The 10,790-nt window shown below is 42.4% G+C and overlaps 1 pseudogene; it reads left to right on the top strand.

Annotated features, from left to right (window-relative positions):
* The first annotated feature begins 3,404 nt into the window (after positions 1-3,404).
* LOC102766429 lies at positions 3,405-7,954 on the top strand (annotated as a pseudogene).
* The last annotated feature ends 2,836 nt before the right edge of the window (positions 7,955-10,790 follow it).

The raw sequence follows: 10,790 nt of genomic DNA, 5'->3' as shown, positions 1-10,790 counted from the left end.
AAAGGACTTGTAGGCATGCAGATAAGCATAAGCATAAGCAACAGACATAGACACTAGGGGGTGAGGGCATGCGCTGGGGAGAGGTCAGTGGGAGAAAAGGAGACATATGTAATATTTTCAACAATAAAGAATTTAAATTAAATAAAAAAGGAGTGCATTGGCTTGCACAAGGAGAATGCACACTGAGAAAAGAGTTGAGGTAGACCTAGGAACACCAACAACCAAAGGTCAAGAAACTGAGAAGCACCTGATGGATATTTATTTGTTTCTTTCTTTATTTATTTACATATTTTTTAAGCATTCATTTTTTCATTGATTTTTTTTTAGAAAGAGAAGAGACAGGGGGAGAGAGAGACATCAATGTGGGAGCCAAACATTGACCTCTTGCCTCCTGCATGCCCCCTACCGGGGACTGAGCCTGCAACCCAAAACCCTGGCATGTGCTCTGACCAGGAATTGAACCAGCCACCTTTTGCTGCATGGGATGGCACCCAACCACTGAGCCACACCTGCAAGGCAGATGCTGGATATTTAGAAGGAAAACCATAAGGATATTGAAAGAGGAAACTATTTCAATGAGAGGAGTTGATCCAGGAGTGTTGAAAGAGGTCAAATAAGATTAAAAACTAAAAGGAATCACTGTGTCCATTGAGGTTATTGTGGACCTTTGAGATGGATGTTTCATCAGTGTGATGGACTCAGATGGCATAATGCAGTGAATTGAGGAGTGAATGAGAGACAGAGAAGTAGGAACCACAAATATAGTCAGGAATGTCGTTTATAAGTTTGGTTAACTTTTGTATTTTGTCTTGTCTTGGACTAGGTCTTAGTGTGCTTTTACTATGTCCTCTCCTGACACATTTTCCAATTATTCTTTTTTTTCGGGTTTCCAATGAATAGGTGCAGTATTCTCAGGTTCCTTCTGGAGTTTTTCCCCATCTAATTATCCTATCTAATAATAGACAAACATGATAATTAACCATACCTCTGCTACACTTCCCATTGGCTAATCAGCAGGATATGCAAATTAACTGCCAACAAAGATGGCAGCCGGCAGTCACGCAGCTGAAGCGAGCATGAGGCTTGGTAGCCCCGGCGATGGAGGAATCCAAGGTTCCCCGCCTGCCACAGCCCAGCTCTGAGCTCTGGATGCAACAATGTTGCAATTATAGAAGCTAAACAAACCCAAAAACCTGCTTTCAGCCACCAGCAGGCTCAGAGCTTAGAGTGCCAGTGATGGCAACAGAGTTTCAATTATAGAAGCTAAACAAACCCAGATACCTGCTTTCAGCCAGCCACAGCCTCAGAGCTGGAGCTGGCTCTCAGCTCCAGTGACAGCTATAGAAGGTAAATAAATCCCAGAATAAAAAAGAAAAGAAAAAAAGGAGAGTGGGGCACTTCAGTCCCCCGCCAGCCTGAAAACGGCCCTCAGCCCCTCACCCAGACTGGCCAGGCACCCCAGTGGAAACCCCCATCCTGAAGGGGGTGTAACCAGCTGCAAACAGCCATCATCCCCTCATCCAGGCTGGCCAGGCACCCAAGCGAGACCCCCACCCTGATCCAAACACCCTTCAGGGAAAACCAGCCGGCCCCCACCCGTGCACCAGGCCTCTATCCTATATAGTAAAAGGGTAATATGAAAACTGACCCTAACAGCAGAAGGACTGGGAATGACTGGTCACTGTGACACACACTGACAACCAGGGGTCAGATGCTCAATGCAGGAGCTGTCCTCTAGTGGTCAGGGCGCTCTCACATGGGAGGAACTCTGCTCAGCCACAAGCCAGGCTGCTGGCTGCCAGTACAGCGGTGGTGGTGGGAGCCTCTCCTGCCTCCTCAGCAGTGCTAAGGATGTCCGACTGCAGTTTAGGCCTGCTACCTGCTGGCAAGTGGACATCCCCCATGGGCTGCTGGGTTGCCAGAGGGATGTCTGATTGCCATCTTAGGCCCAATCCCCCAGGGAGCAGGCCTAAGCCAGCAGGTGGTCATCCCCTGACGGGTCCCAGACTGCGAGAGGGCACAGGCCAGGCTGAGGGAACCCCCTCCCCCCTGAGTGCACAAATTTTTGTGCACTGGGCCTCTAGTCTATATATATAAAAGGCTAATATGCTAAGTGTCCATCCAATGCATCACTATGATGCACACTGACCATCAGGGGGCAGACGTTCAACATAGGAGCTGCCATGATGCACACTGGCCATTTACAGAGAAACGGCACCATGGACCGGGCTTCCCCCCAACTGGGACACAGGTCCCACCACCACCCTAGAGTGATAGCCCACCAAATCACAGCCAATGCTGCCAAGACCCCATGGCATAAAATGCGGCCCACAGCCCAGCCCAGCCCAGAAACGGTGGATGTGGGTCCTGGGTAATGATCATGTAGCAATGCCCAGCTTCCTCTCCCTAGCGACTAGCCTCCTTGGAGTTTCTTAGCGCAGGAACATGACTTGCTTTATAGCCAGGTGCAAACATTTCACACTTTAACCAAATGTCTGTGAAGCGTTTTCCCATGCCTCATGTCATTTGATTCTCACGAAAGTCCTGGAGTAGGTAGATAGGAGAATCGATGGAATCCTATTTTCCTTTCATTAGCTGAAAAATGGAGATTTAGAAAGTTTAGAATCTTGACCCAACTGAAAAGAAGTAAGAAAGTGACCTTGAAAATGACTTCAGGTTTTCTCAATGCACAGAATATAGTCAAACACTGCTGCAGTTAAATATTTTACCCTTTGTTCTGCCTGCGTGATCTACAATAATAATCTGTTTTGTGTTGATATTTACTGCTGTGTTGCTGACAATGACCTGAAAGAGAAGTTGGGGTGCTTCTCTGGGCTGGAAAAAGTTTAGCTAAATCAGAAAGCAGGTCTAATTAAGCAAGTTTATTCTATATCTATAAAAGGCTAAGTGTGTGATATATATAAAGCGCTCACTGGTGCCAATCGCATGCATGTGTTTTGATCTGTCATTGTTGATCATGAATTTGGTTGACATTTCTGTTATAAAAAAGGGCCAATGGAGATATTAAAATATTTCTTCTAGTTAATTCCCTTTCAATGTGCATGAATTCATGTACCCGGCCACTAGTTAATATATAAGAACCTACTAACTTTATCTGACTTCTGAAGTGGAAAATAACTGACTTTAGGATGAAATAGGCCTGGGTTTGAATCCATAGCCAGTGTCCTCAGGTTGCTGCTTTTTATTTATTTTTATTTCATTTCATTTTATTTTCATTATTGATTTCAGAGAGGAAGGGAGAGGGAGAGATAGAAACATCAATGATGAGAGAGAATCATTGATTGGCCACCTCCTCCATGACCCACACTGGGGATTGAGCCTGCAACCGGAGCGTGTGCCCTGACTGGGAATGGAACCATGACCTCCTGGTTCATAGGTTGATGTTCAACCACTGACCCACGCCATCTGGACAAACATGGGCAATTCTTTGGCCAAAGCTCCAGCCTATTGTACAGTGTTCATACTAGAGAAAAGTCTATGGCTATAGTGAATGTGGAAAGCTCAGGGCCCATTAAACATCAGAGAATTTACACTGGATAAAGACCTTGTGAGTGCAGTGAATGTGGGAAAGCCTTCAGCCCAAGGTCTTACCTCATAGAAAGGTCACATGGATTAAAACCACAGACATGCAAGGAATGTGCTATTTTCTTGTTTAGTATGAAACTGGAGGAGAGCCTTGGTGAGGGAGACATCTTCCTGCAGTTGAAATTCACATCTGAATATACACAGTGGGGAGATTCCCCCCAAGTTCCAGTTAGGTGGTAAGCTTCGGGAGCTCTATTGCACTTTCTAAGCTGCCTGGGGCCCTTGCCAAAAATCTCAGTCTTGCCACCTGATAGGTCCCCATAATTTTTGAATAAGGGTTTGGCATTTTTGTTTTGCATAAAAATATGCAACTAGTCCTGCCTTTGGCCACCTGCCTCCTAAGACATGACTTAAGTCTCCTGGTCCCTGAAAGAACCTATGCTTGACATGTGACCAAAGGGTGTGACTTCACTGGTTACATTGGTTGCTGCAAACATCTTTGCTTCACCTATCCAGGTGAATATTGCTACCTTCTGGAGTAACTCAGTTTCCTGCCCTTGGACAAAACTCTTCTAGGGAGATAATCTACCACTCCCTTCCCCAAGCCCTGCAAGACTCACCCCAGTGTCATCACAGACATATAGAGTAGGTTCTTAATAAATGCTTATCATTGATAGACTGACTTACTGGGCTTCCATAAGTGACCATATAAGTCTCGTGCTGTTTAAAGCAGTCATTCTGCATCCATTCATTCACACTTGCTCCCGAGTTGTATTCATTTGGCTTGGACATAATTTAGTTCTCTATCCTAGTTTCTTTAGGTGGCGTACACTCAGTTGCTACCTCTAATATGTTCATCCAGCAAGGTAGAGTTTCTGAATCATGACTGTATAACTTTTTCATGTCCTCCAGAGATCCTTTTGCAGATGGATGCTGTAGATGTTGACAGTAGTGAGCTGGTTTTGCTTTTGCTAATATATAAAGGAGGTGTGATAGAATAGAAGGAACACAGACTGAAGTCAAAGGGGTCTAGGTTGGCTCTTGCTATTTATTAGCTGCTCCAAGACCCCATTTCCTCAAGGATAAAAATGATAAAAAGGTTTCCCTGGCTTTCCCTGTGGAAGCCACTGGGCTGAGAGGACTGTGGCCTTCTCTCCACACTAAGGCATGTGCTCATCCACTGACATCAGTGTACTCCAAAAAGGGGGAATCATCTGGCAAAAATGTCACTTTGCCTGCTGTGTTTAAGGCTCCCATTCAACCAGATATTGGGAACTTTGTTCACACCAACTTGCACAAAGACTAGTCAACCCTAGTCTGTCAGTGAATTGGCAGGTCATCAAACCAGTATTGTGTCTTGGGGTACTGGCTGAGCTATGGCTCGAATTCCCAGAGTTCAAGGTGGTGGGACTCATCATTCTGGCCAAGGTGCTTTGGAAATATGTGTTGTGGGGGTCACACATTTGCACCAGCCAAAATCTGGCACCATTGGCACTGCAGAGTGAACACAACACAGAAGCAATATGCCATCTGTTCAATTCTGGCTGCCTCAGCCTTCCTACCGCTGGTCATGTCTAAAGGTCATTATACTGAGGAAATTGCTGAACTTCCTTTGGTGATTGAAGATAAAGTTAAAGGCTACCAGAAAACGAAGGATGTAGTTTTACTTCTAAAGAAACTTAAGACCTGAGAGCTCAGTTGGTTAGAGTATCATCCTAGATACACCAAGGTTGTGGGTTTGAACTTTGGTCAGGGCACATATAAGAATCAATCAATGAATGTATAAACAGCAAATTGATCTTCCTCTTTTTCTCTCTCTCTCTCTCTTTCTCTTTCTCAAATCAATATATAAATTTTTTTTAAAAAGTTTAAGGCCTGGAATGATATAAAGAAGGTCTCTGCCCCTCAGTGAATGAGAGCTGGCAAGGGCAAAATGAGAAACCATTGTATCTAGTGCAGGGACTTTGCATCATCAATGAGGACAATGGTATCATCAAAGCTTTCAGAAACATCTCTGGAATTACTCTGCTTAATGTAAGCAAACTGAACATTTTGAAACTTGCTCCTGGTGGATATGTGGGCTGAGTCTGCATTTGGATTGAAGGTGCTTTCCTTATGACACCTGGGGTAAAACTGCCTCCCTCAAGAGTAACTACCACCGTCCCATGCACAAGATGCCCAATACAGACATGAGCAGAATGTTGAAAAGCCCAGAGACCCAAAGAGCCCACCAAACACCACACAAGTAGGTTCATCACAGAGTCCTGAAGAAGAATCCACTGGATAACCCAGGAATCATTGCTGGGGCTGACCAGCAGACCCTGGGTGCTGGATGAATGGATTACTCTGACACACGTTTCTGTGAAAGAGAGGGCTAAGGGACTGCCTGGCTAAAGGAACCAGACAACCCTGTTCGCCTGCCTCCTTAGGCTTTTATTGTAGCAACAGCATGAACCAGAATTAACCTCTAGATACTACCAGCAGGGTAAGTATCCTTGAGAAACACATGTATCTGTAGTGTCTTTAAAACAAGGACGTTTTGAAGTCTAAACATAAAGATTCCAGTAAAACACCCAAGAGCTCAGACTTGTTTGGAAAAGTCAAGGCAGGGTCTGCTGCCTTTGGCAAGAATCCCCTAAAGGCCTCCAACCTTTTGGAGATTCCTCCTTACAGGTTTTCCAACCAAGTCCCATGCTTCCCCACAAATCATGTTGAAGCTAAACCTCTATGCAATGACCAGAAGCCTTTGGTGGGAAAAGAGGTTGCAGCTACCAAGAAACCAGCAGCTGAGAAGCCCACAGAACAGAAACCCACCAGAGAAAAGAATCCTGTGGCATAACTTAAATGTGCTTATTCCATACAGGTCAAATCACTTTGGACAGCTAATTTTGAATAAAAATCTGATCAAAGGCAGTGAGGAATACAAAACAAAAAAACAAAAACCTTCCTTGTTGTGAAGAGTGAGCTAATATATGCAAAAGAGCATAGCTTGAGACCCTTGAAACTCATTTTCCCTTCCACATCTTCTGAAGAAGCAAGATTCGAGTCACTCATGCAGCCCTGCTCTCTTAGGTTTTGTTCAGAAAGAGATTCTGAACCGTATTTATATGAACTTACACTTTGCAAAGCCCTGATTGTCTAAGGAAGCACAAGAAGAGGTGAGATCATACCTTCACTATTGAACACTACACTTAGCTTCATATTTAAGATCTAATATCAATTTCTCCACTAAGAAAATTAATGAAAGTGTAACTCAGTGCATTAACCTGCTCATTCAACAAGCATTAATGATTAATGACTCAACAAGCATTTTCTCCTCATTGCTAAACAGATAAAGTAATAAGTTCAGAGTCTGAACAAAACAGGACAGCCGCTGCTGCCATGAAATTTGCCAAGTTACTTTCCAGGAACACATTCTAGAGGAGACCCTGTGCCGATGGACTGCAATCACTACATTTTATTCAGTCAGACAGGACATTAAAAAAATGGCTTATGGTAAAAGCATAATGCCAAGTTCTGCAGTATCACTGCCAAACACCTGTTTCCAATTTTTAACCTTTAAAAAAAAAAGAACAGTTTATTGATTTTTAGAGAGAGAGGGGAAGAGAAAGATCGGTGTGAGAGTACAACATTGATCCATCAGCTGCCTCCTGCTTACTCCGACCAGGGATCAAGCCTTGACCAGGAATCGAACCAGCAACCTCCTGGTGCACCGGATGATGCCCAACTAACTGAGTCACACCGGCCAGGGATGTTTCAAATTTTTAATATATGGAGAGGCTGCAGTGAAATATACCACAGGCAAAATAAAGTAGAAATCATCATGACCATTTTCGTCTGATATACCAACAAATATTTTGGAAGAAGAAAACAAAAGAGACAAATTTTGTTGTAGATTAAATAAAAGAGATTTGAATAAATAATATACTTTTTTTCAAAGATTCTTCACATTAATTTTGCAAACAGCCAGAATTTGGCTACTAAAAGAAATTTGCAAACATTCATTGACTCTATTAGTGTTCACAGGGTCATATAATAAATGTTGGTAAGTCTGGATGCCAAAGAAACACAGTTGAATTTTAAAGTGTTTGATGCATGTATTTTATTAAAATGGTGTCTTGTACACTGAGATATGTAATTTCAATCTGTTCAGTTACTCAATAGATACATTTAAAACAATGCTCAAAGCAACAATTACATAAGCTCACTATAAGAAAGGCTATATACCCAAGTAGCACTTTGGTAAATTATGAAACAAATGTGTACCAGAGAAATTCGGCAGAAATTAATTTTGGACATACCAAGCTGCTATATGATGTACTGGAAGCCAGTGGTAGATGAGTCATTCTTGGAGGTGGAGGAACTCCATGACTTCACAGCTCAGAACACTCGATATGACCATCAATGAACCGTTTCAACCATCTAACAACCAATGGGAGCTGCCAGAGAGTCAACTTGTTCTTCCAGATGCCAAATCAACAGGCAGGTCATCACAATCCGGCCTTTTATTTCTGTTAAATCATCCAGATAAGTGAATCTAACAATAAACTGTAACCCAACCAAAAATGTATGTCACTTTTCAGACATGAGTATGTGAACCATTGAAGTACTAAAGGAAAATACATGTTGACTTGTTTGTTGCTAAACTTTAACCATCCCTTCCCCCACCTTGCCTTGAAGCATTTTCTTACTGTCATATGACCATGAAATAAAATCTTGCGGGTGCCCGACTAGCTCAGTCGGTAGAGCATGAGACTCTTAAAATCTTTGTCCATTCTTAGAAAGGAAACTGAATGTCCTGATATTTAAGACTTAGCATAGGTCTACTCATTCCTTGCCGAGTTTCTAAAAAAAAAAAAAAGATAAATCAAATTTTTCTTTGAAAAAATAATTTCTATTTAAATTATGTGCTAATAATTTTTCAAAGTAAGTAATTTTTTTAAAGGTTGGAACTCAAGATCATAGAGTACAGAGATTCAAAACTGATCCCTCCAAAACTATATTTTTTCCAGAAAAAAAAATGCATCAGACTTTGAAGCACTTAAACAGAAAGAAATGCAGCAAACAAACAGCTGATGGAAAGCAGGACAGCATTTGTGTAAGGTACTTAACTTGTGAAAAATCACAATTTCAAGATAATTTTGCCAAATAAATGTTGGCAAATAAAGTTTGGCAACACATTTTAGAAAGATGATTTATATACTATATATAAATGAAAGGCAAACTTAAATACAAATGACTTAAGCTTAAGTACATTAATATAATTTACACCATACCTAAACCACATGGTAATAGCCACATGGCAAATTTAGCTTTAACTTAAAAAAACTATAGAAGTCCTTTTATTTACTTCCATTTGCACAATCCCCAAATAGTAGACTAATCCGTGTATGCTTATCTGTTATGAATTATAATAATCTGCAAATTGTCCTTCAACACAGTAGCTTGAAAAACAAACACAAGTATATTTCATGCCTTAGTCCAAGGTAACCAGTTTGGGGTTTTAAAAGCTTTTGAGGTGAAGCAGAGCACAGCCTGACCAACCTTACAAATTTTTCTCTGTCAAACCTGGAATCCACCTCAATACATTGGTGACTCAGACCTTTGAACTTGCTAGCATCACTCCCACCTTCAGTTTTTAAAGTAAAAGAAAAATGATGAAGAATTCAAAACAAAAATGAAACTGACATCTCTAAATATCATTTTGTGCTTTAGAGTTTTTACTTCCTTGTTAGTTTGGAAATGCTCCATACTCTGAAATGTAGGTCCCATATTTATGCTCCACAGATCTGACTCAAAAAGAACAAGGAAGTTTTCCAGCTTTCCTCGTCTACCTTGGAGTCCTCACTTCTCAGACAACAAGTAGGAGACTATATCCTTTCCTGTGATGTTTTTCTTTCTTTCACCAAACTTCCTTTGAAAAAAAAAATTGAGATACTTCTTTATTGTTTGTTTTTTTCCCCCAAAGAACAACTCCTACTTAATATAAGCTGGGAAACTCAAGATTTATTTTCTCCCATTCCCAAAAAGATGAGAGAATGTGAACAATATATGTCGGGACTTCTTCCTTCTACTAAGTCTTCAGATAAAACTTAAAGAAAGAAAAAAGGTCAACCCCCAAAACTGAGTGTTGAAGATATATACTACACCAAATTTATCTTTTCGGTTTTTCTTTTGTTTCTACCTCAAAACACCATGCATTCTTAACACCCAGTATTTTCCTACATCCAATTTTATAGGCAAGTTACCATGTAACAACATAGCTTCAACATGCTGGTTCTGTCCCTGGGTTTTCCACCTAACACCTACTATGAGATACCTCCTACCACCATTTTTAATGTTACCTCACCTGCTAATAACCATTGATTCTCCACTATTAAAACTACCCTCAGTTTGTCAAGAGTCCCTAGATATAAACATCAATAATTTAAAGCTAACTGTTGAAAGAACTATACAGGATTGTTCCCTTTCAATTTTATGTTACTGCAAAATATACATATGAATGTACACTCACACATATAACAAATTTACACTGTCTGCAGAAATAAACTGCAGATATAATTCCAAACACACATTTAGAGATTCACATTTTAACAGCAAACTTACATGCAAATATAAGGAAGTATAGTTTTATACTCCTACTAGAGGCCTGGTGCACAAATTTGTGCATGGGTGGGGTCCCTCGGCCTGGCCAGCAATTGAGGCCTATCAGGGGGCTGGCTAGCCAGGGGGAAGGAACCTGGGAGGGTGGCAAGCCAGCCTCAAGATCAGAGCCTATCAGGGGGCCAGATGGCAGGGGGCTGGGGCCACAGGAGGTTGGCCAGCTGGACGGGGTAATAGGCCGTGGGAGGTTGGCTGTGGGAGCACAATGACCACCAGGGGGCAGCTCTTGCATTGAGTGTCTGACCCCTGTTGGTCAGTGCACATCATAGCAACTGGTCGACCGGTCATTCCAGTTGTTCCGGTCGTTTGGTTGTAACAGTCGCTTAGGCTTTTATATATATAGACTAGAGGCCCGGTGCATGAAAATTCATGCACTGGAGGAGGCAGGTCCCTCAGCCTGGCCTGCCCCCTCTCACAGTCCAGGAGCCCTCAGGGATGGGAGGCGACCCAGCGACCAGGGGAAGGCGATGCCCCATCACACCTCTGCTGCTGCCACTGCTGGCAGTGTAAGCCTCGGCCGGCCCTGGTTACCTGAGGCTTGGGAGGTCCTGGGTGGATGGGCAGCCACCATCTGAGGCTTG

The sequence above is a fragment of the Myotis davidii genome, unplaced genomic scaffold (assembly GCF_000327345.1).
Source record: "Myotis davidii unplaced genomic scaffold, ASM32734v1 scaffold356, whole genome shotgun sequence".
Classification (NCBI taxonomy): domain Eukaryota; kingdom Metazoa; phylum Chordata; class Mammalia; order Chiroptera; family Vespertilionidae; genus Myotis; species Myotis davidii.
Note: the sequence above shows the minus strand (reverse complement) of the source record. Positions and strands in the feature narration are given on the sequence as shown.